The sequence below is a fragment of the Alligator mississippiensis genome, chromosome 1, assembly GCF_030867095.1.
Source record: "Alligator mississippiensis isolate rAllMis1 chromosome 1, rAllMis1, whole genome shotgun sequence".
In the NCBI taxonomy this organism is placed as follows: domain Eukaryota; kingdom Metazoa; phylum Chordata; order Crocodylia; family Alligatoridae; genus Alligator; species Alligator mississippiensis.
In genome coordinates, this window is record NC_081824.1 from 400,623,388 (window position 1) to 400,650,656 (window position 27,269).

A 27,269-nucleotide genomic window follows, 5' to 3' on the forward strand; every position below is an offset into this window, starting at 1 on the left:
TTCCATGTAATGTTGTTCTATAATGGAACTAAGAAATCTGAAACAAATATTCTCAAATGTTTGCTGTATCCATACAAGTTTTATGTAAGTATGGCTGTAATTCTTTTGGAGATGTTTCTTTATTGTTGTTGCTGTTGCTTTCTATTTACAGTCCTGTCAATAACTTTTGACTGCAAAAAAAAAAAAAAAAAAATTAAGTGCTTTTATTCATGTAAGGGTGTACACAGATATTCAGGGAAGTTAGGAGGAGGTTGGATCAAGTTAAAAATGGCCACCCGGTCTAAGGTAAATCAGGATGGGGGAATTAGGGGGGAAGTTGGGAGGATTATGGAGAAAAAAGGCTTTGGTGGGTAGGGGAAACTGGGGGGTCAGATTGAGATCATGGGGGTTCAGGCATCATCTGCAGGGGGATTGGGGGTTTTTGGGGTCTGTGGAGGGTATCGGGGGCAAGTGGCATCAGCAGGAGGGGGGGTTGGGGGAGGTTAGGATGTAGGAAAAGTCTGTAGGGGGATCAAGGGGGAATGTGGGATCTGTGGAGGGGTTGGGGGCAGGCAGAGTCTGTGGGGGAAATTGGAGGGAGCAGGTGACAGCTGTGGGGAGGATCAGGGAATCAGAGGAGCAGGCAGGCTCCATTGTGAGATCAAGGTGGCAGTCTGGGTCTGCAGATGCGGGACGGGGCTCCAGCATGCTCAGTGGTTGGACCCAGAAGTGGACCAGAAGCACTTGCAGTCCACTTCCGGGTCTGATGCGGAGCGTGCGGGAAACCCCCCACCTGGCTCGGCAACTGGTACCTCCTGGGTCTGGAGGGGCACCCGGGGTCCCCATGTGACCAATCGCAAAGCCGGGGAGACAAGGGGGGTAGTTCTGGTCCACTTCCAGGTCTGCCGCCAAGCATGTGGTGCCCCCGCCCCCCCCCCCCCCCGTGCTCCTGTGTGACGCTCCATCCGCCCCACCATTGCAGCATTCATGAGCTGTGCCTGGTACCTCAAGGTATGTAGAAAAAACATTTAAAGGTGTGTCTATGGCCAAATCACTAATTCTCTGAATCATCATTGAATCTTCAGATTCGGATTTGGCCAAATCAAATTGGGGCAATGATTCAAATCAACAAATTGAATCACTGTCCCCGATTTGGGCGAAATCCAAATCCAAATTGAATACGGCCCATTTTGCACACCCCTAACAACCACCCACTCACTTCAAGTAGGGGATCATAAAGCTTCCCTTCCCCAGAACTTTGCTCCCCCTCACCCTAAATAATCTTGGGACATATGCCCAGGTTCCCTAGCAGAAAAGTCAAACTGACAGAGAGGCTTTCTGCTTCCCCACCCCTATAGACTGAATGTCCATAAGCAACAGAGAGCTTTGGGCAGCAGAGTCCTGCCTGCATCCCAGAACATTCCTGTTGCCCTGCATTGATTTGAGGAGTGGGATTGAGAAGCAATGGAGTTTGGGGTGCCAGGACTGACAACACACTAGGTATGAAATGCTTTGTGTCCACACATAATTGTGAACCAGTTGAAAGAGGACTGACTCAAAATAGTACTGGATTTTCTGTATGCGCTTCTGAAATGTTCTGTGGTACACTCATCTCTGAACTCACTGATGACTTCCCTATCTACTGGAACACTGTAATCATCCTATCAAGGGATTGCCAATGACAATGACAATTAGGACTTAAAGTGTATGTAGAATGTTCATACTTTAACTTTGGAGTGAGTTTGCTGCATTTGAATTGTTCTTAGCTCGTTCACACATAATTACCAGCTGCTGCCCTTTGAAATGTTCCCCTTTTGACAGGGCTCCAAACCCTTGTGTGTTCACACCCTTTGATAACACTCTCAGGAAAGATCCTGAGGAGATAAATTAAAGACCCATCAGTATTGTGGCTTGGGAACCACATTCTGAGTTTCCCTGGATTAGGGAATTGTCTGTTATCATTTTATAGCACTGATGTATATGGTGCCTATTTTTAGTCATTTATTGTATGCCTGATGGATTTTTCCACATAAAAGAGAGATGGAAAGCAATTCTAGTAGAATAAAGACATCCTTCATGAGAGATGAAGGAGCAAATCATTACATTTTGTTACAGGATACCTGAATGGTAGCAAAAGGATTGGTGGGACAATCTACAAGGCAGAACCTCTCTCCTTCTGTTGGTCTTCTATCTGCATTTGTGTTTTGTTTGTTTGGACTTTTTTACCTTCCACTTTTCTCTAGGAGGAAGATTTGTGAAAGCTACTGATTCAGCCAGCAAGTTATCTTATAAAAGAAGCATAAACATTATAATTTATTATTGGAACTGAGTTAATTGTAGGGGGGGGAAATTGAACTATTTCTTCAAATTGTAAACCAAATTTAAATTCAGATGTGGTCACTTCCCTCTTGTGTTTGCTTTCCATGAATATTCAAATACTTGAGAATTACTAAATCAAACAGCTATGAAAAGCAAATTTTGGTTCAAATGTTTGTCAATGGAGTTTGATTGGATTAAAATATTTGTAATTAATATTTTTGGCTGGTTCCAATATGCAAACTGCATATAATGAGATGCTGCAGTTTGCTTCTCAACAATCTCAGAACTTGCAAGACAATGGGAGGAAGTAGAAGAAAGAGGTAAAGTTTTTAAGTCATCACAGCATGCACGCATTGTTTGGCTTTCCTATGATGCCTGGTGCAATATAGACCAGGGTCTATTCAAGTTAAGATCTCTGAAGACCATATTGCTGCTTGGACTCTCTCAGCTTATGCTGCTGTCCTGTCCTTGGCAAATGCACATTACACAACATATTCTGTGCACCATAACTCATCAAGAGAAAAACTTATGGCACTCTTCTTAACTTTGTGTTCCAGAGAAATCCTATGTTGATCATCTTCAGAGCTTTTAAGAGTTTCTTTATGCCTTTCCAGCCCTACAGGTTCCCCAAAATGGACAGAGTAAGGGTGAGTAACTTTTCTATGGTATTGTATCTGTTTCTGTGCCTGAGCAAATTATTTATGTAATTATCCAGCACAGCAGGAACTAGACATTTCTGAGTTAGTGTCACATAAAACATTCTAAATGAATGCCATGTGGGTAAGTTAAAGTTATTATTTAAATTTGGATGTGAATTGTTTTTAGATAATATTGACAGCTTTAATGACCTATAATTTATTCTATAAAGAAAGTAATGAATGATGAAGTTTTTTAAAATTTTGGTTTGGTTGGGATATTTTTGGTTTGTTTGTTTGCAATCTGTTGATGGATTATATGGGACAAGAAAAAGGTGGCATATTTCAAATAAGCTGGGAATTGTAAACTCACATTTCTAATGCCTATAATATTACTCTGTTCTGTTGATTTGTTGCACAGTGACAACATGCTGAATTTTTGAGCTTAAATAAAAAAACAAATCCTGTCCTAAGATCCTTTTAACTCAACTATAAGTAAACCAATTCACACATAACTAATACAGCAACTGATGACACATGGTTTGAAATTATAGAGATAGCCAGAAAATAGCACAACTGACTAGCTTAGTAAAGGAAATATGTTTTTAAGGAGGGAGGAAAGCGATAACTTGATGAGAGCTGCTGCTTCTGGAACTAAAAAGGACACCATGTTTCCTTTGTCATTTACTATTGGAATATGAGGTGCTACTTATTAAATATGCATATATGCAGAAAATGCTTATATATTTTCAAGTACCATTTCACTAAAAATACTGATGTAAAAAGGTTATACAAGTGTTGTTCCAAGATAGTCAGAACCTGAGTGAGGATGTGGAAGGTCCCCTACAGCACAGGAATCACTTTGACTTAATGTAGCTTTGATCTTTTAAGGAGTTAGTTTTGTGCTTTTTTATAAATTATGTGACTCAGAGAGAGAGATTCAAAAAATAACTTAGGGCCAGATCTAATAACAGACTTAGATACTTAATGGCTAAGTGCTGGAATCCCTTACTTTTAGGTGCCTGGCCTCTTGTTAGGTAGGTGCTTCTGGTCCACTTCTGGGTCTGTTGCCAAGCACGCTAGGGACCACCCCACGCTCCTGTGGGATGCTTCCTCTGCCCCAGCATTGCAGCATTGACAAGCCGCCTGGTACCTTGAGGTATGTAGAAAAAACATTTAAAACTGTGTCTATGTCGGAATCACTGAATCTTTCCAAATCTCTCCAAATCAATTCAGAGGGTTCTGATTCAATTTGGAGAGATTAAAGGGTCTCCTGGTTCAATTTGGATTCAGAGATTCAGCCGCCGAATTGGCCCAAATCTCTGTCAAATCAATTCAGAGACTGAAACTTCACACAGCCCTATTATTCAGTTAGATTAACTAACTTAAAGACATCCTAAACACTTGTCCCAGCTCTGCTCTCAGCTCTGCTAAGTCCATTTATGGGTTTAACCTCCATACTGTAGGGACATAGATTGATAATCAGGCATCCTGGCTTTCTCTGTTAAAAATAAAAATGTCCCCAAATTTTTGGATTAAAAAAAGGAACCCAAAATCCACATTTTTCTGTGATCAATTATAACACCACTATATATATAACTGAAAATATATCACGGAAAAAATGTGGATTTTGGTTTATTTTTTTTAATCCGAAAATTGGAGATTTTTTTAATCAGACAAAACCAGAATCCCTGCTGATTGTACACATATATTAAGGGCTGCAGGTAGAATCTTGTCTTTTCCACTCATTTTATTGGAGTTTCTGTGATGTATTATCTATCTGTAATATACCTCACTCTGAATTTCATCTGCTAATTATCTTTCCTTGGTGTTTAATAGTCCCTTCTCAGATGCCTCACAATGTGTTAGAGAATGACTATATTTACAAGAAGCCAATAATGCACTAATATACTCTTCCAAGTTAAATATCCTCTTGGTTATTAGCCACACACTAATACGGTTAACTGTAAAGTTAAGAATGTGCTTGACATTGTTAAGGTTAATGACCAAATGATGAACAACAATAGACATGCTTGCAGATAAATGAAGTCTTTATTTTTCTGAGTAGCATTTTCTTCTTTACCCCACATCCTTGGCATCGTGAACTGGTGTGTCCTAATTTAATGACTGAGCATCTATACACACAGACTCAGAGCCAATTCCTGCTCCCTTAATCTATGTAAGAGTATGATTAGCTCTGTAGGACTGCTTATAGAATTTGATTAAGCAATACTTGGTCCTTTAAATAATTTTTAAAGTGTACTGAAGTCAATTGTGTGAATTCAATATTTAAGTAAAACATAAAATGATAATAGTAAGCAAATCAAACCCCAAATTCCAGTTGTAAGTGATCCCTTTTATTGGACTCAGTAGAAATAATAAAAACTGTTTATGTGCAACTGTGCCAAGCCTGCCGTGATTTCATCTTATGTCCCAAGCAACAGAGAAGAGATGAGTGATTTTCAAGGACTCTCCAGAATAATTGACAATATCATGCTGAGGGTTCCAGTGAGCGAATCAGAAATCAGAAACAGAAAAATACATTGTCAAAAACAACAGATAATTTTAATTTCTGCCCAGATCAGCAGAAATCTGACAACCAGCTTGGCAGAGCTGCTCTTCAAAGCCCTCCAGAATCTCGTAAGCTCTATTAGCTTTGCAGGCTAGACCATCCAAACAAGCCTTTGCACATCAGTCAGAAAGATGCATTTGGCTTCAAATTGAAAACAGTAATAATAGACTTCTAAAACAAGGCCATGAATTCATTCTGTTTCTCCCACATTTAAAAATATGATCTGTCCAGCTGTATAAAGCTGAGCCAAAAGCCAGGGGCAGTCTTTTAATTGTCATGTTGGCCAGAAATCTACCAATAGCCATGAAATGTTATCTACATAGACACTGAAATCACTCAGCAGGATCAGCCTGTGCAAGCACTGGACTGCAACTCATTCATCTTTATAATTTTTTGTTTATTATAGTATTTACAATTCAGCTTCTGGTCCAATGAAAGAAAAAACCTTTATATTAATATATTTTATGTCAATATTATACATTAGTTATAGATTTCTGATATTTTGTAGCAAATCATGACATCTCTGTGCAATATTTTCACAACCCTGTATTTAAATGTTATGATCGATTCATTGAAATTATACTGATTTACACCACTTAAGGTTACCACCCATAGAATATAAAGTTTGTTGTGGATTTTTTTATATATAACATAATGCTAATTTCATACATATGTGTATGACACCCATAAAATAGAATGCAGAGACGCACATAACTCTGTTACAGTGATACCATAACTGGATCAGCAGCTTGGAAGAGTATACAAATATAATATTTCACAACTAACATTATCAAAAGACCGGTGCAGTATGATTCATATATAAATGGTATTAAATGACATATTGCTTTTAAAGGTACTGTAGCTATTAAGAATTGTTCAGATTTTGCATCTTTTTCATGTTTCAAATAACATGCAGTTTGTCAAAATCACAACAGCTAATCCATATTAACAGGATATCAGTTTTTCTTTAAATAAAATGATATGTATGAGATGTCCAGTTTTTGCTCCTTTTGTCACAACAAATGATAACATTATCCATAGGAAATGTTCCCATAGGGAGTTGTTCATGCACAGTGATAAGGCCTAATTCTGCAGTCATTGACTCCTGTGTAACCTAAGAAGTGTGTTCTTGATATTGAAAGGAGATGGCGTTTTCATTTCTGCTACAACACAAATCCTATGACTCATCATTTGCTGTTTTACAGGGTTTTTTGTATAAAAACTGCCAGTGTAGAAAGAGGATATTTATGTCTTTCTTTATTACAAATATTTAGCCCCATTAAGTCACACCTAATACTTTTTCTTTTTTTCATCAAACAAGTCATACCTTGGGTCAGTCTTCAGTGTTACAGAGGCAAGCAGTTTATGGATACATCTACTTTATTATCATAGTTGACCAAATCATGCAAAGACGCTGAGCATTAACATAAAATTAAACAGAAACTAAGGGCATCCAATACCCCTGCTGCTATGCTCTTGGGAAGTTATCAGGATCTTTACAAGGCTACTATTGATATTCCAGATTCTCTCTCTCTCTCTCTCTTTCCACATATATATATATATATATATATATATATAGTTTTGAAATTGATGTGCATATATAGAGTTTAGCTTTTTATTGATGAAACTAACGATATCAGTCTTGGTCTCCCAGCCGGCTTAAACCTCCCTCCTCCCTACACCTCTCCTCCCCCAATCCTATTTCTTTTTTGCCTGCTTCTATTATTTTATTTGCCAGAGCAGGGATTAAAACCCTACTCTTCCATTTCACAGGAGAATGCCCTGACTTATGGGCAGATGTAGGATTTTGAAAAGGGGGGGGGTCAGATGGTGTGGTATGGCACCCCAGATCACACAATGTATATTTTTCTCCAAGTTAAAAGTAGCTAGAAACTTAACTAATATGCTAGGGGCCAAAGGCTATATTTTTCAGTTTAAGACTGAAGCAAATATAATTTTACTCAAATGAGTTAAAAAAAACCTTCAGAGCTATGCAATAGGAGATACATTACCAGGAACACCAAATAGACAGCAGGTTTGTAGGAGAAAGGCCAGCTTGATTAGTAGAACATCAAGACCATTAAAAAGGAGAGATGGTCTTTAACACCTATGGAGTGAAGAGTTAAGACTTTAATGAGCCATGAATTCAGTTACAATCTCACTGCTGCCTGAATAGAAATGCTGCCGCTAGGCAGTTAATTTTAAACCTTAGGTGAAGCAGGAATCAAAGTGGGTTATGACAAGTACCACTCTTTCTCCCAGATCCACCCCATATTAGATTACAGGGTCCTCTGAGGTACTTTTCCTTCAGTTTTTCATGTTGAAACTGTTCTACTTTATTATAAACAATTATTTGAGCTACAGAGAAAATGACTTGACAGCCTGGTTGCAAGCATACTTACTTGTAAGACCTGGGCCTTAGCCCCTGCTCAGATGAATATTTGCCTATGGTATAAAACAGTAAACAGAAACAAAATCTCTTTAAGAATGTTTATATATCATGGTTTGGGATAGTCTCCTGACAAAAAAAAAAAAAAAATTAGAAACAGGCATTTAAATTACTCTTCCAAATAGTAATTTTCCATATCCTAAGTTAGGTTTCTATTATCTGCTATGAAGTGAGCTGAAGGAGAAATAACTGGCCTGTTTTAAAAACCTAAGTCTAGGTAAAGGTTTTTGTATGTGAATCCTGGAGTTAGATACCTAAAGTCTCTGGCAGGGCTTAAGTTCTACAGCTCTTCACAAAATTTGCATCTAGCTAGTTTGGGTGATACCTGGGGTTTATGGAACTCTTTCCCAGGTGCCTTAACTCTTCCAATGCAATGAAATAATGTATAGCAAGCCCGGATAATGAACTCTGTTCTACATATCCAATCAGTACGGATCTACGCAAATCAAGGTGGCAGATGGCTGATTTCATAGTCCAATTGTTGCACCAGACGCCATTTTCATGGGCTTATAGCAGCAGTGATTGACCAAGAGGCCTACCCTTCATACAATTTCCCTCCCCCCCTCCCCCAACCACCACTGATTGACCAAGAGGGCTGTCCGTCATCCACCACTGATTAATGGAGAGGTGCAGGACTATGTGAAAGGTAGCCCTCTTGGCCAATCAGCAGAGGGAGTGACCAGCACCTTGAATGCTCCCCTTCATACCGATGGCTCCCTCCATACCCGGTGAGCTATGGGGTCAAGCCACAGTGGCTTTTAACTCCCACTGGGGAGCCAGCATTTTATTTTTAGTAAAGTTTTTTTTTCTGGCATTTTGCACAAAATCACAGAAAGTGCCAATTTTAGGCAGCATGGCATCTAAGTCATGTTTACAATGCCGAGCCTAACTCCATTTGTAGACTGAGCTCAAAGCTACTAGAACTACGTTCCACAGAGAAAAGTAGGAAAGAAAAATGCCTTTTGGGAAAAAGGTGCTTGAAAGCTTGGCTAAATCTAAGCCTTAGAGAATGTCTTTCCCTGATGATACTGAAGAATTTGTGATCAGCTTGTACTGTCCCCTTCTTTAACCAGAATGAGGATTACTGACCCTCAAAAGACATTGCAAGAGGTATTTGTTTTCATTGCCTTCTCTTGGTTGCAGGAGGTTGATTTGAGATCACAGCATAGAAAATGCCTTCATGAATATTCATTTGTATATTTAAATAAATTTCTTGTCTATGTTTGCATGCTTTCAGAATTTTCTCTCCACATACACACTCTAGTACATGAACTTTCTCAGAAGAATTTTATGGAAACAATGAACTGTGGTTGAATAATGCAGGGATATTCATGGTGAGTGAATTCTAAACTTGCAATTCAAATATTTTATTTAAACTAAGAAACTAATCAGAAACTACAGTACTACCAAAACCTCTTCAAGTCCAAAATATTAAATGCCTGCAATACAATTTACATAAGCAAGGAACAGCCTCTTCCCCTCCCCCTACCAATCTTTTATGAAAACTAACATTCAATAACATTAAATTCATGGCAATTGGCACACTGAAAAAGGAAACATTACTTCCTGTGATTTATTTTCCCATTTTTTGTGGAGAAGGAACTAACTGGACATTTAGAGAACTAATTTGTTTGGAGGTGGCAGGGCTGAAAGGCCTTTGCTCGTTATTTGATTCAGAATTAAGTGTTTGCACAATTGCCAAAATATTGCACAGGTGATTTAGATATATAAACACATAAATAGAAATATATTTTTAAAGTATATTATTTTTTTTTACCTCCTTTCCCTCGCCCTTCCCACCCACTCTCTCTGACCAAAATAGGTAAATCACAACAGGATGAGTTACAGATGGAATTGCAGAAAATGCACTTGCTTTGTGGAATTAATCCATAACATTAATATTGATGGTTAATAAACCTATCTGAAAGATTACTTGCATATCCTTGCTGTTTCATAATTTTTGTTGGTTTCTCAAAAGTAGTAAAAAGTCTTGGTTCACAGCGAGTGCAAATTCTTTTATTTGAGCTAAGCATTTTTTTGAATAATTACATTGCTCAAAAAGCTCCTGAAATTTGAATAGTCACCCTAATGGATTCTTTTTACTGCTGTATAACTTTATAAAATCTAAGTCAATTAAATAAACAGCTGTGTCCAAGCACACAACAGCATATCAATTCTCAGCCTACTTAGAAATTAAATTCCAAATATCAAAAGTAAAGTATGGAATAGAAAAGATGACAACATTTTAGTTATAGCTTTATGACCCAGAGTCCTTTAATAAAGTCTTCAGTTTCTGTAATAGTTTGCTCATTATAATTAAAAATTACTCAAGCAAAAAAAAAAACCTTTTCCCAAAGAAAGGAAATTAACTGAAACTGGTTTTTACTACATTGATAAATCGAGCATGAAGAGCTATTGTTTTAATTAGTGTATAGATAAAATAGAAATTAGCCCAGCAGACATGATCAAGTAGACGTTTGAAAAGAGAATGTATTTTCTGCTTCATTCAAACTTAAGAACTGAGGCAGAAGTAAGAGACCGGAATTGTTACTTGCTCTTTACAACTAAAACATTTTTATTAAGTTAATGATTTATATTGTTTCCAGTGTGGTAACCATGTTTGGGCTTTCCCGAGGACACATAGAAACAAGGTCCAAACAAAACCTCTAAGTGGGAGTTACCATGGAGACAAACTCAAATAAAAAATAATTGTTACTCATGGGGAAGGGTTCAATCCTTCTCTCTTCATGCAAGTAACACTCCCATTGGCTTCAATAGGAATCTTTCCCTTAACTGCCAGCACAGGATCAGACCTGAAATACAACTAAGGAGGCACATGTCTAAATAGTACTTTCAGTACTCTATATTTTTCCTATCAGGATAAAATTTAATGGATATTACAGCATAAAATAGATTTTTCTAGTTGGAAAACCATGGTCTGGATTGTCTTCCCAGACTCCACTAGCTTTATGCTACTCTGGCAGGGAAAAACAGTCAAAGCTGATTTAAGCAGCCCACTAAAAATTACCCCAGGTAATGGGGAATCCCTGCTTATTTCGAGAGAAGTGGTTAGCTGTGTTAATCTGAAGTCATGTAAAAAACAGGGTATAAATATATAAATATCTGTATTTGATAGACTGCTGTTTGCATGTCCTTTCACATCATCTGATGTAGTGAGCTCAGGCTTACAAAAGCTTATGCATCTGTAATTTATTTACCCTAAAGGATGCATCTCTACCCTTACTAGTCCTCATTTGAGGGGTTTTAATTAGTAGGAAGGGATGTCCTTGGAGCAATACTGTGCTCAGGAAACCACAATCACAGTTGATAGCCTATCCTTTGAAAGCATAGCCAGATGATATGGCTTACATGACAGTATTTCTGAGGATGTTCTACTTCCAGGGATCTAATCTTTATGGATATTTTAACATGTGCTTCAGAGGTGCTTTAATTAGAGTGGCTCCAAGAGCAGCATTTCATGTTTCAGCAGCATTTCATGTATCTGCATTCCTGTACTTCAAAATGGTGGCAGGGACACCTTAACTAAAGCTCAATGAATGACTTCAGTTAAAGCACTCAGATAAATTGAGTCTGCTCCAATGCACTGTAATTACAGCAGGTTGGAATAGCCTTGGACACATCTACTGGTACCCCATAGTATTAGTCCCAGAATCTGAAAGTTATAGATAGCACCCTTGTCCTATTATTTTCATCAGTGCCCATTACGTACCAGACACACACAAGAATCTGTACCTACATATATTTAAAGTATTATAATATCAGTATCTAGAAGGCTGTCCTGTGTAATCATTTCTCTATCTCAAAAACAAAAGGTTTGCTTTTCAGCCTACATACAGCTTGTAAGACAAGGTAAATTGAAGCACACAGATAAAACCCTGACTTTTATTTTCTTTATCTTGGTCATAAATATCATCCTTTCCCAGTTTACTCAATGCTTAGATGAAAATAATACCTGAATGAAAGCAGCTAACTAAATTGGCTAGAATTAGTTGATGCAAATCGTGTTTAGCAGTAAATCCATGCACCTTGAAGAAGGTCTAACAGATATAAAGTGATCCATCTGCAGTAGGCAGATCTCCCAAAAGCTTTTTTTTTCTTGTTGGCACTCTTTCTCCAAGGGAGTCCAGTTCAACATCTCTAAGTTGATCTTTAAGCCCTCTCTGAAAGAGGACAGCAATAGGGCTGTGCAAAATTTCGGCAGGTGCTTCATTTCATTTTGGATTCAGATGTTTTGACAGTTGAAACACTGAATCTGAAACAAAATGCAAGGCTCTGAAACAGCTCTGAAACAAAATGGACCATCCAAAACATTTCAGAAATTTTCCAAAATGATTCAGATGTTTCCAAACTATTTCAGAGGTGGGTTTGCAGGGAAGTGGGAGGGAGAGGACATGGGGGAAGGAGTGTTTTGATATTTACATCTCTAACTGGCCAGTGACAATGATCTGTCCCTGGGGTCCCTTCCAGCCCCAGTGCTGGGGAATCAAACAGGGAGCTGGGGAATAGGACCGGGAGCTAGGGAATCAAACAGAGGGCTGAAGAATCAAGCCATGAGCTGGGGGAATGTTCAGGTCCCTGAACATTCCCCCAGTTCCTGGTTTGATTCCCTAGCTCCCCAGTCTTTCCCCCAGATCTCTGATCACTTCCCTCAACTGTTCCCAGGAGGTCCTGGCCCCTGGATGATGTGGGATGACAGCAGGTTGCTGCTTCCAGCTGGTGATAGCAGTGCCTCTGGGCTATTTCCCCAGCCAGCAGCAGCAGCCTGCTGAAACCCCATGTAGATCTGGGGGTGCACACCCCCTGGGAAGAGGTTGGGGAATGATCAGAGAGCTGGGGATTAAACCAAGAGCTCTGACTGACTACTGGAGCCGCCCCAGTTCCTAAGCAGCATGCAGCACCCTGATGAGCCATGCAGCACCCGCGTGATGGTGCAGCTGTCTTGCAGGTTCCAGGCACGGAGGGCAATCCCCACTGCCCCCCACTCTACTGCGCTGTATGGGGGGGCTCTGCCCTGAGCCCTCAGAGGCCCCAGTCACCACTGCCAGAGCTGGTGAGTGCAGGACTTTTTTTTTTTAACTCAGCACTCACTGGCTGCAGAGCATGTGGATGACAGCATGCTGCCCCTGCCAGCTGGGGCCAGCACCACCCCTTGAGTCTGCCCAGCGCAGCCTGCACTGAGAGCCAGGAAGAACCCAATACTGGCACTGGCCTCAGTCAGCAGCAGCAGCCTGCTGTCATCCCGCACATATATCCAGGGGCCCACATCCCCCAGGAGGGCTGCAGAGCTGTGCCAGACTCCTATCAGGGGGAGCAGGCCCCCAGATCTGTGTGTAGGATAACAGCAGGCTGCTGCTGCTGGCAAGTGATATGTGTTTGCTTTGAACAATTTGAGGTGCAGTTTCCCAGAAACCACTGTACCTATCTCCTTGAAACTTGGCAGGCTTTATGGCCTCAGAGGGGGATAGCAGCCCTGCAAGTTTAATTTGTCTCAGGTTAGAAATGAGAAAGTCATAGGCAGTTTTGTGATTCCACATTATAGCCTGTCAAAATTCCAAAACAGCTCCAAAACAGTTTTGTCTGAAACAAAATGGGACAGTGATTCAAAGCACCAAAAAATGCACTCTCCCTGTTCCTCTGAAACACCAAATCCAAACTGAAATAAAACACAGCTGTTTTGGACAGCTCTGCAAAACACCAAAACAAAACACTGTCCCTCTGAAACACTGAATCCATAACGGAAACATAATGCAGGTGTTTTGCACAGCCCTAATCAGCTACCTATGTCCTGGGCCAGATCTGTCCTGAAGAGATATTTGATCCAACTTGTGGACTTGAGACTTTGGTGGCAGGTAGCTTTGGCAGTAGTGCCTGGGTCCAAATGTCCATCTGTGTCTGACCTGAACTTGGGCAATCCAGCCTTTAGCTTTAAAAGCTTGCTGGTCACTGCTTTATGGCCCAGGTGCCCTGAGAGGTTACCTCCCAATCTATAACTGTTGCTTCCTATGACACCTATGTTCCTGTGAAACAGTTACTGTTGTCTAATAGCAGAAACTCATGACTGAAGGAGACACAATTGTCACAGAAGGTAGAGTTAGTTATAGAAAATGCAACCTAAATATTTTGGAATGACTAAGGACCTGCTAAGGACCTGCTTCTTTTCAGACCTAATGAAAATGTATCTATTTGACTTTGCTTTGCCCTTGAAATTTTACATATATAAAACATGCACTTACACTTCCTTCCACTCCCACAGTTGTATACAATGCATACACTTTGAACTAATTTTGCTGTTCCCCCTAGAGAGCAGAAAACATAAAATGGAGAGAAAAGAAGTTATTTTTTTCTTTAAAGCTGGGAGAAAAGTATTTGCAATTTCTAATGTTTAGAACCCTTACCTTCAGTGCAAAGGGAATAGGACACTGTTTTCTTAAACATTTTTTCTTTAGTCTCCTTAAGCGATATGTACCTTTATCCTAATGTACTTGTCAGTTTCATGAGTTAGAAAGGAAAGCACAGTCTAATTTTGTTTGCAGCTCACTTTTATCTCTAACTTTCTTCCTCATACCCTAACATGCTTTCCCTGTTGGTTGTTTAACATGCCAACTTGATTTCTTCAGTTGGTGTGATGTGGATCTCTCTTAAATTAATTAAAAGTCTTTCATTCTTTTGTTGTTACCCTACAGTCTTTCCATTATGCTCTTCATTAGACTCCTCCTGATTTACATTTCTATTCAGTTTATCTAATCTCTTAGATTGGATTCAATCTTTATCCAACCCAGGTTTCCTAAATCACCGAGCCTGCCCCTGAAAAATCCAAATTTTATATACAGATTGTCATTGCCATAAAAAGTAGCACAATATCTATTAAAAATAGCAAATCTACTGTCACAGATTTTCCTGCTCCCCCTCTTCTCTCCAGAAATGTTTGGAATTTTATTAAGATGAAAAATCAAGAGCATTCATTTTTGGCTGCTTTCTAGTCATAGCTGTTCTTGCAACAATTATAACCATTTCTATAAGTGAAGACAATTTCTTTCTTCTGTCAGAGCAGACAATCACTTATGTTGTTATATTAAGACAGAATAGCTAGTTTGAAATCTCAACTACTTTTCTGTAAGTCAGCTTCTAATGGTTGACTTCTAACTTAAGAAATACAGATCTGTTTGCAAATAAAGAAGGTATGTGATTAAATCACACTTCTTGTTGCATAAAAAAAATCTAAAAAAAAGACAGAAGTTGATGTTCAGGTTCATAAAATCAACAATCAAATAACTTCCATTTCAGATTATTTTCTCAGGTTCAGGTAATGTTGATTCTATTGTAAGAATGTTTATTTCCTGAACTAAATAGAGATGGAAGTGATCAACAAAATTAAGTTCTGAAATATGATGGTATTAACATCTCCACAACAGTAACAACAGAATTTGGATCCAGGGTTCTGGTTCAACCCATTATTGATATGGAGTCCAAATATAAAATCAGGATCTATCCAAATTTAGCTTCCAAAGCCCCCAGAATCTGGTTCACTAAACAACTAGTGGTGCATCAGAATTTGTTATTTGAGTCTGTTTTGACTCCAAAATTGCTGATGCATAAATCAGTTCTTCTTGCTCATCAGATTTAATCGCAGTATGTATTCAGGTCACATCTGCCTATATTAGCAACTAAAAAATATTTTTAGTAATCCAGTTATTCCTTCATAGCCAACACAGCTAAGCATAAAATATCAAAATACTTTTCCTTAGTTTGTGTTAGCAACATAATTGTTTAAGTTCTCGAGACTAAATTACACAAGTGTTATATTGAAGATAGATATAGTTTGGAGACAACTGTGTTAAATAGGTATAACTGAGGGACTGGTTTGGTTGAAAACTTTTTATTTACTGGAAGTAATTATTGTAAGAGTGGTATATATAATGGTGTTTTATTGTAATCACAGAAAAATGTGGATTTTGAGTTATTTTAATCTGAAAATTGGGGATTTTTTATCAGAGAAAGCCAGGATCCCTGCTTATTAGGTGGAGGTAGTTAGCCATGCTAGTCTGAAGTTCAGCAGAAGTCAATGTTTCACCATATAGACTAACTTGTTCACAGAGTCATGAGCTTTTAAAGGCAACAGCCTACTCTTTTAGATGGTATAAACAGATGGTATATATAAAATGGGCTTATTCTTGTCTATTTAATACCTCTTGTCCCTGAAAGTACATATATAATGGTGTTTCATTCTAATCACAGAAAAATGTGGATTTTAGGATTTTGGGTTACATTTTAAATCTGAAAATTGGGGACTTTTTTATCAGAGAAAACCAGGATCCCTGCTAATAAGTAAAGAGCATGGACTAGAATGCCAAGCTCCTACTTCCAGGATGAACACCCTCAGTACTGAGCTATAGAGTCATAACTCCCTTTTGCTTGCTCTCTCTTTGGCTCTATCAATCTTGCATTACTGTCTGTACGGTGACCAACACTTTCCCAACCTGCCACCTGGTTGGTTGTCATGGCAATCTTATGGATATATGACTTTGAACACTTTCAAGATAAGGAGGGCATCCAGGTCATATGTTTCTCTTTCCAAGTGAGTGCTCTAGCCAATGGAGTATTATATGCAAGGTGGACTCAAATAATTGCATTTTGGAATGGAAGTGACTGCTGTGCTTTGTGTTAAAATCAGTGCTGCTGGTGTGTATATTCTATTTTCCTACTGGTAGGTTCTAAGAACATGTATAAGATCAGGTCCCTCAGGGATGTCTGGTTCCCAAATACACTTACACTAGAGATATTTAAGAGGCTCATTTCACCCATGATAGTATTTCTTGGCATATTCTATAGCAAAACTTTAGACAACTGAAGTAAGTCTGTGAGCAAAAAATTAAGTACCTCTGAATGGTCTGACCAATGTGCCACTGGGTTTGAAATGCACATGTGGATATGGGTTGGTGTAGTATCCTCTGAGAGGTTGAACTGCAATGTGCCACCACCATCGTGTAGACATGTCCTCAAAAGCCAAGTTATATTGAGGGGATGATAGCCAGACATATACGAGAACAGGGGTGCACAAAAACAGAGGAATGTTCAGCCTTCAGAGCCTCACAATTCAATGTGTGGTGCTGCCCTATTTGCCCCACATCATATTTGGTGCTCACTGCAGAGAGGGGTTGTCCTAGATTGTACCATCTGTGATGCTTACTTGGGCAAGTGTCCTAGACCAGCCCAACAGAATGCAATTCAACAAGGAGAAATGCAAAGTACTGCACCTAGGGAGCAAAAATGTCCAGCATACCTACTGCATAGGAAATGACCTGCTTGGTGGCATGGAAGTGGAAAGGGATCTTGGAGTCCTAGTGGACTCCAAGATGAACATGAGTCGTCAGTGTGATGAAGTCATCAGAAAAGCTAACGGCACTTTATTGTGCATCAGCAGATGCATGACGAACAGAACTAAGGAGGTGATACTTCCTCTCTATCGGGCGCTGGTTAGACCGCAGTTGGAATACCGCGTTCAATTTTGGACATCACACTTCAAGAGAGATGTGGATAACCTGGAGAGGATCCAGAGAAGGGCCACTCATATGGTTAAGGGCTTGCAGGCCAAGCCCTATGAGGAGAGACTGGGGCACCTGGACCTCTTCAGCCTTCACAAGAGACGGTTGAGAGGTGACCTTGTGGCTGCCTATAAGTTCATCACGGGGGCACAGAAGGGAATTGGTGAGGTTTTTTTCACCAAGGCACCCCTGGGGGTTACAAGAAATAATGGCCACAAGCTAACAGAGGGCAGATTTAGACTTGACATTAGGAAGAACTTCTTCACAGTTAGAGTGGCCAAGGTCTGGAATGGGCTCCCAAGGGAGGTGGTGCTCTCCCCTACCCTGGGGGTCTTCAAGAGGAGGTTAGATAGGCATCTAGCTGGGGTCATCTAGACCCAGCACTCTTTTCTGCCTATGCAGGGGGTCGGACTCAATGTTCTATTGAGGTCCCTTCCGACCCTAGCATCTATGAATCTATGAATCTATAAGTGCCACATGTGCTGGATCAGGAATGTGGGAGGGGGTCTGTGGGCCTGATCTGGCCTGAAAACCAGTCTCAATCCACTCATCCAGCCCCCAGGGCCAGATGAATTCAAGCCCTTTGCAGGACTGAGTGCAATTCCACTCAACCTCAACTTGAGTGGAATGTATAAACAACAGGGCCAGCATGAATCCTATGCATTCTTTGGAGCTCATCTCTTATGATCTTTTCTGAAGGTTTAAGGTGGTAGACAGGTAGTGCATAGAATTTTTTTCTAGACTTCTACAGAGAAATTAATTTTTCCCAGTAGTAGGTTTTCTTCTTTTTTTTTTTTTTTTTTTTTGTGGGGTTGTCCTAGAGAGATCACATGCGGAAAAACAGGGGAATAATCTTTATTAACAACACTAAATTACTCCCTAACACCATACAGTAAAAGCAGAACATCAAACAGCAACACAGGATAGTACAGTTTAGGCAGCACTCTCTGCTGATATTGTGCAAAACATACATAGAGGCACTCAATCTACAACAGTATGAATGTCTTCCAGAATGCTCATCTGAGATCATGTTGAATTTGATGTAATCTTAACTATTTGTATGCATTATTATCTTTGTTAGCAAGTTTAGTATTCTCCTTGTTTACCATTCTCCATCCTCTCCCAAGTCAAGTGGTCTAAATTAACTCTTTAACATGTGTCTATTTAACGGTATGCCCTTATTGAATATTAGCTCCTCTGGCCAATTATTTATATTTATTTTTTAAAACATCTAGATAGTTCATTTTCATTTTTTGAATTAGATTATAGTTGTTTCTTTTGTTATTTGTTTCAGTGGAAATCCTGAGGATATTTTGGCTAATGTCATGTAAAGTTTTTTAAAGTGTTTAACAAAAATATTTGCTCCAGCCTAGTTTTATGTGAAATTCATTATTCTACCAACATAATTAGGTAGCTTGGCTCAATTAATGTCATAATATTCATTTCTTCATGACCTATAATGAGATAATGTATTTTTTGATACAGTATAAATAAAGAAATGGACAAGAAGTATTCATTAGCATGGCAATTCTTTTTTCAGTCATTTTATATATTCTGTTAATCAAAGAAACATGTGTCCTTCTCTCTGCAGTTGTGTATTGTCATTTAATGAAGGGGTTAAGAAAGGTTAATTGATACAGGGAACAGAAAATCACTTTTTCATGCAGCACAAGAAGTCATCAAAACACCTCTATCCTGAAGCAAAAAGTATGCACTACATTTTAGGTTTTTAAAAGTCCAGGAAATGGTTTTATTGAATATTTTCATCACATGCAAAAAGGTTTTTTTCATATCCAGTTACCAAAATAATCCCTTTTTCTATTTTACTGTACTTGTGCCTCTGTAAAGTGCTTTGTGATACTTCTTAGGACAGTGTAAGAAATTTTAATTTGCTTTAGTTATAAGCAGGGAACATAGTTTTCTCTGATTAATAAAGAACTCTGATTAATAAAGAGTGGGGAGGAGGGGGGGGGGTTGCGCTCTATGTCAAGGCGTGTTATACATCGACCCTTATCAAAATGGAATTGGAGGAGGAGAAAGTAGAAGGATTGTGGGTTAGGATACATGGAGGTCAAGGGGAAAGGGATTTGGTGGTAGGGGTCTGCTACAGACCCCCACACCAAGGGGAAGAACTAGATTTGCAACTCCTGAGGTAGCTCTCGGAGACCATAAAGACTAGGGAAGCGATAGTCATGGGGGACCTAAACTACCCTGACATCTGCTGGGAGACACAGACAGCAAATTCCCATGGTTCATGCAGGTTCCTATCCTGTGTGCAGGACCTCCACCTGACTCAGGAGGTACATGGTCCCACTAGGGGGAATGCCTTACTGGACCTGGTTTTGGCAATGAGGGATGACATGGTAGGGGACCTACAGATCAGTGGTCACCTGTGGAACAGTGACCACCAAATAATAGACTTCACCATAAGGCATAGAGTGGAAAAGGTAACTAGTAGGGTGGAAGTGCTAGATTTTAGGAAGGCTGACTTCAGTGAGCTCAGGCATTTAGTCAATGATGCACTGAACAGTAAGAGATTTGGCGAGATGGGAGCCCAGGAAGGGTGGCTGTGCCTTAAGGAAGCAATCCTTCGGGCACAGAGGGAGATGATCCCAATGTGGGGGAAAAGGGGGAAAGGGGCCAAGAGGCTTCCTTGGCTAACCAGAGAAATCCAGAGCACCCTAAGGGCAAAAAGTGGGGCATAGAAGCAGTGGAAACAGGGAGAGATTACTAAAGAGGAGTATACCTCCTCAGCTCTCATTTGTAGGGAGGCAATTAGAAAGGCCAAAGCTACCATGGAGCTGAGATGGCATCACAAGTTAAGGATAACAACAAATTGTTTTTTCAGATATATAGGGAGTAAAAGGAAGGCCCAGGGCAGTATAGGACCACAACTGAATGGGCAAAAGCAATTGGTGACAGACAGGGGGGACAAGGCTGAGCTCCTCAATGAGTTATTTGCCTCAGTGTTCCTAAACAAGAGTCAAGACAAGTTTCACAATGGGATTGTAGAGAGGCAACAACAGGGCACCAAACCACCAAGTGTTGACCCTGAGATGTTGCAGAGTGACTTGGAAGGACTGGATGCATTTAAGAAGGCAGGCCCGGATGAGCTCCATCCGAGGGTACTGAAGGCACTGGCTGACGTCATTGCACAGCCACTGGCGGGAATATTTGAGCATTCATGGCACATGGGCCAAGTCCTGGAGGACTGGAAAAGGGCCAATGTGGTCACTATTTTCAAGAAGAGGAGGAAGGAGGATCCAGGCAACTACAGGCCAGTCAGTCTCACCTCCATCCTTGGCAAAGTCTTTGAAAAGATTATTAAGGCTCATATATATAAGAGCCCAGCAGGAAAAATTATGCTGAGGGGAAACCAGTACAGGTTTGTAGCAGGTAGATCATGCCTGACTAATCTAGTCTCTTTTTATGACCAGGTTACAAAACACCTGGATGCAGGAGTAGGGGTAGACATCATTTACTTAGACTTCAGGAACGCCTTCGATACAGTATCCCACCCCATACTGGTGAACAAATTACGAGGCTGTGACTTGGATGATTACACAGTCCGGTGGGTGGCGAATTGGCTAGAGGGTTGTACCCAGAGACTGGTGGTGGATGGGCGGTATCAACCTGGAAGGACGTGGGCAGTGGGGTGCCGCAGGGCTCGGTCCTTGAACCAATACTCTTCAATGTCTTTATCAGTGACTTGGACGAGGGAGTGAAGCGTACTCTGTCCAAGTTTGTGGATGATACAAAACTGTGGGGAGAAGTGGACACACCGGAGGGCAGGGAACAACTACAAGCAGACCTTGACAGGTTGGACAAATGGACAGAAAACAACAGAATACGATTTAACAAGGAGAAATGCAAAGTGCTGCACCTAGGGAGGAAAAATGTCCAGCACACTTACTGCCTAGGAAATGAACTGCTCAGTAGCACGGAAGCAGAAAGGAATCTCATAGTCCTAGTGGACTCCAAGATGAACATGAGTTGTCAGTGTGACGAAGTCATCAGAAAAGCTAACTGCACTTTATCGTGCATCAACAGGTTCATGACAAACAGAACCAAGGAGGTGATACTTCCCCTCTATCGGGCACTGGTCAGACCACAGTTGCAATACTGCATCCAGTTTTGGGCGCCATACTTCAAGAGGGATGTGGATAACCTGGAGAGGGTCCAGAGAAGGGCCACTCATATGACTAAGGGCTTGCAGGCCAAGCCCTATGAGGAGAGACTGGGGCACCCGGACCTCTTCAGCCTCCGCAAGAGAAGGTTGAGAGGCAACCTTGTGGCTGCCTATAAATTCATCATGGGAGTGCAGAAGGGAATTGGTGAGGCTCTATTCACCAAGGCACCCCTGTGGGGTCACAAGAAATAATGGCTATAAGCTAGCAGAGAGTAGATTTAGACTGGACGTTAGGAAGAACTTCTTCACAGTTAGAGTGGCCAAGGTCTGGAACGGGCTCCCAAGGGAGATGTTGCTCTCCTCTACCCTGGGGGTCTTCAAGAGGAGGTTAGATAGGCATCTGGCTGGGGTCATCTGAACCCAGCACTCTTTCCTGCCTATGCAGGGGGTCGGACTCGATGATCTATTGAGGTGCCTTCCGACCCTAACATTTATGAATCTATTATATATATAGTTGTGTTTCATTTTAATCACAGAAAAATGTGGATTTTGGGTTACTTTTTTCAATCTGGAAACTGGGGATTTTTTTTTTATCAGAGAAAACCAGGATCCCTAGTTGTAAGTTGAGATTCTTAAGTACTGAAATAATGGTCTGCATGAGTGCACACTTTTAGTGGTTATAAAAATAACCACAAAATATCTGGCGGGGGGGGGGAGGAAGGGGGGCTGGGGACGAGGGGTGGAATTGAAGGGAAGACCTTTATCCCCAAACTTGGACAAAAGGAGCTTACTTGGTGAGATATGGCCCCAGAAAAAGACAGAGCATGCCTGTCTCTTCTCAAAAGAATTACTTTATTGGAAAGCTAAACATAAGCATTCAAATCAAGCAATGGGAAGGCCAAAACATACGGTGCATGTGTCTACATGAGACACTGATTGCACAGTAGCTGAAAAATACTGTGCAGTAGTGCACCACAGCATAGAATCATAGAAAGTTATGATTGGAAGGGACCTCAGGAGGTCATCTAGTCCAAACCCCTGCTCAAAGCAGGACCAGGCCAAAGTAGATCATGCCAGCCAAAGCTTTGTCTAGTCAGCTTTTGAAAACCTCCAAGAATGGAGCTTCCACCACCTCTCTAGATACCCTGTCCCAATGTTTTACTGACTTCCTAGTAATAAAATTGTTTCTAATATCTAACCTAAACTTCTCAGCCCACTTCCCTCAGTCTTTCCTCATAAGTCATGTCCCCCACCCCCTCACAAATTTTGTTGCCCTCCACTGGACTATCTCCAATTTGTCCACATCCTTTCTGTAGTGGGGGCCCCAAATTGAATACAGTACTCCAAACATGGCCTTACCAGTGCTGAATAGAGGGAAATAATCACTTCCCTTGACCTTCCAGCAACACACCTACCAATGAAGCCCAGTATGCCATTAACCTTCTTTACAACAAGGGCACACTGCTGGCTCATATTCAGCTTATTGTCCACTGTAACCCCCAGGTCCTTTTCTGCAGAGCTGCTGCCCAGACAGTCAGCCCCCAGCCTGTACTGGTGCATGGGATTGTTCTGTCCTAAGTGAAGGACTTTGCACTTATTGTTGTTGAACCTCATGAGATTTCTTTTGGCCCAATTCTCCACTTTGTCTAGGTCACTCTGAATCCTCGCCCTACCCTCCAGCGTATCTACTATCTTCCCTCCCACCCCACTTGGTATCATCTGCAAACTTTCTGAGGGTGCACTCTGTTCCATCTTCCAGTTTGTTGATGAAGACATTAAACAACACCAGACCCAGGACTGGCCCCTGGGGCATTCCACTTGATATCGGCTGCCAACTAGATGTTGAGCCATTGATTACTACTCTCTGAGCCTGATGCTCCAGTTTCTATCCACTTTATAGTCCATACATCCAGCCCATACTTCCTTTGTCTGCCTACGAGAATGTTGTGGGAGACCATATCAAAAGCCTTGCTAAAATCAAGGTACAAATCCACCAGTGTCCCAGCATCCATAGAAATAGATTCCTTGAGGATCTGCTTCATGATTATTCCAGGGACTGAGGTCTGTAGTTTCCTGGATTTTCTTTTTTCCCTTTCTTAAATATGGGCTCTATGTTTGCCCTTTTCCAATCATCCAGGACCTCTCCTGATCATCATGAGTGTCCAAAGATGATGGCTAATGGTTCTACAATCACCTCAGCCAACACCCTCAGCACCCTTGGGTGCATCTGATCCAGCCCCATGGACTTGTATATGTCCAGCTTTTCTAAGTAGTCCCTAACCTGTTCTTTTACCATTGTTGGCTGATCACCTCCCCAAACTATGCTGCCTGGTGCAGTAGGCTGGGAGCTGACCTTGCCTGTGAAGACTGAGGCAAAAAAGGCATTGAGCAGTTCAGCATTTTCTGCATCCTCTGTCACAAGATTGTCTCCCCCATTCAATAAGGGACCCACACTTTCCTTGATCTTCCTCTTGCTACTAACATATATATAGAAACCCTTCTTGTTGTACTTCACATCCCTTGCTAGTTGCAACTCCAATTGCACTTTGGCCTTCCTGACTTTATTCCTGCATGCCCTAGCAATGTTCTTATATTCTTCTCTGGTTATTTGTCCAATTTTCCACTTTTTATAAGCTTCCTTTTTGTGATTTAGTTTACTGAAGAGTTCCCTGCTAAGCCAATCTGGTCTTCTGGCATACTTGCTAATTTTCATGCGCTTCAGGGTGGTTTGTTCCTGCACTCACAGGTCTCATGGACTCCTCTCCCCATCAGATTGGCTTCACAAGAGTTCGTGCCCATGAGTTCCCTGAGTGAGTTGAAGTGTGCTTTTTTGAAGTCCAGGGTCCTTACTCTGCTGCTCTACATCCTTCCTTTCCTCAGGATCCTGAACTCTATCATCTCATGGACACTGCTACCCAAGTTGCTATCCACTACTACATTCCCCACCAATTCTTCCCTTCTTGTGAGCGGCAGATCAAGAAGAGCATGGCTCCTAGTTGGCTGCTCCAGCACTTGCACCAGGAAGTTGTTCCCAGTACTCTCCAAAAACTTCCTGGATTGCCTGTGCACTGCTGTATAGCTCTCCCAGCAGATGTCAGAGTGATTGAAGTTCCCCATGAGAACCAGGGCCTGTGATTGGAAAATTTCCACTAGCTCCTGGAAGAAATCTTCATCTACCACTTCCTCCTAGTCTGGTGGTTTATAGTAGACCCCCCACTGCATCATCACCCTTGTTTCTTTCCCCTCAGACCCTAACCCAGAGACTCTTAGCAGGCTTATCTCCAGTTGCATACTGGAGCTCTGAGCAATCATATGGCTCTTTTACATAAAGTGCAACTCCTCATCTTCTCCCCTGCCTATCCTTCCTGAACATTTTGTGCCCATCCATGACAGTGCTCCAGTCATGTAAGCAGTCCCACCAAGTCTCTGTTATTCCAATCATGCCATAATTCTGTGACTATGCAAGGACTTTCAATTCTTCCTGCTTGTTTTGTAGACTCCATGCATTTGTGTACAGGCACCTGAGATAACTAGTTGATTGCCCTGATTTCTCCGGAAGTATGAAAGCACCTTCCCTGTTGCCCCATCCTGCTTACTCTTCCTCCAGGTCTCCCACTTCACCACTTACCTCAGGGCTTTGGTCTCCATCCCCTGGTGAACCTAGTTTAAAGCCTTCCTTACTAGGTTAGCAAGACTGTCTGTGAAAATGTTCTTCCCAGGCTCTTTTGCTTGATTGGAAGAATCAACACAACCTGAATCCCAGGCCACCTCATCTGTGCACCCAGAGCCCTCTAGTCACTTTTGATATGCTCAGGGTCTTCCCTGGCAGCATCATTGGTGCCCACAAAGATGGGGGTGTTGGGGGGAATCAGTGGGGGCAGGAAGGCTCTAGGGGGTAATGGAGGAATTGCAGGGTGGTTGGGGGGCAGGTGGGGTCTGCAGGGGGCACTGGAGAATTGAGAAGGCAGTGTCCACCAGGGTATTAGGGTGGGGGTCAGGTGACATCCATGGAAGGGTTTGGTGAGATCAGGAGTGCTCATGGGGTCTAAGCATGGGTGACTGGTACCATCTGAATCAAGGGGGACACATACCCCCCCCCCAGCAGCCAGTCAGTGATGGGCGAGGCATCCTCCCATGGCCTATCTCACCAACGGGGAAGGGGTCCACCCACAAGCAATTGCTCTGACTGGAAAGCATGAGTGGCAGTCCCAGAAGTGCCAGTGGTGCTTCACTTGGTGCCCCCACTCCTTGGCCAGCACCTGCAGGGGGGGCACCGGCACTTCCACCTGTCCCCTGTGCCTGTCACCTAAGTGGGGAGCGCTGCCTGTCAGGGGTTGCACTAGTGCTCTCAAGGGGTGCATGTGCACATTGACCCCTATGCATTGCCCCCCTAGGCATAGCCACTGGGTCTCAGGCGGTGCTTAAGGGATCTCTTCCCCCCTCCCCTGGACCAGGGGCTATTTTTATCTCCCTAACCCCCAGCTGAACAACCCCCTCTGGGCAAACCAAGCCCCCCCATCCCTCCAACCCCTCCCCACACCCTGACTTACTTGCTCAGCTCCCAGCACTGGTAAACACTGGTAAAACTGCCACTGGGAGTGGCTTGCAGTATAGGGGGTTTGGTGAGTTCAGAGTGGGAGACTGTCCATTTCGGGGTAGTGTGGAAAAGACAGAAGCCTAAAAATAGCTCAGTGCTGGAGGAGGGGTAAGAAAAGTGCAGCCCTGGGGCTAAAGCTTGTGGCTGGGTTTCCCAGTCCTGGGGCTGCTGTGACAACTGTGCATAAGTTCAAAACATATTGGTCTAAAATGGCCAACCAGATCTAAATTGAATGTATCTCAGAGATAAGGTTAACTTAGACAGGTCAGCCATTTTTAGATTGATCTAACTGTCCTGAACGTCTATACAGTTTGCACTTACATCCATCTAACTAGTGCAAGTTCTGCACCTAGGCTAACTAGGTTAGATTGGGTTGCCATTCTTAATATGATATAACCATCCTTTAACCTCCCCATCTTTGTGGATGGTTCTAAATCTTCCACAGAAAAAGTTTGGCCAGGAGTCTCAGATGCAGGAAATAGTCAGAATCTAGGTAGCCAGAATCTAGTTTCCATATTAATGGAAGTTACATTTTCAAGTTAATCTTCATCTTGTATTAGTTCCTTTAGTAGTTGTTTGGAAATTAACAAGTAAGTAATGTGAAGGTGATAAATACTTATGAGTAGGCGGGTGCTTCAATATTAAGAGGCATTTAACACGTTCTGATCAGCTTAGGTGAATTTAAAGACACATTTTGAGTCAAAATAATTTGTAGGTCAAATCTGCTGAATGCTTTAGATCTAAATAAGCATGACTTTGACTGGTGTGCTAATGAAGCCTACTCTCTCGCAAAGGAATCAAAATCCATAGGTTTTGCACTACCCTTACTTGAGCAAAAAATATATTGACTTCAAATTATTTAAGAAATCAGTACGGACTTTGAGATTTGGCCTGCTATTATTAATAGTAGAAGCTTGATATTTCTGGGTATGATCTCTGAAGGACAAAAGAAAACAGTATGTTGACAGCTTTTTTCCTTTTGATTACAGGGAATTAGGATGATTTGTTTGTAATGTAATGCAAAGC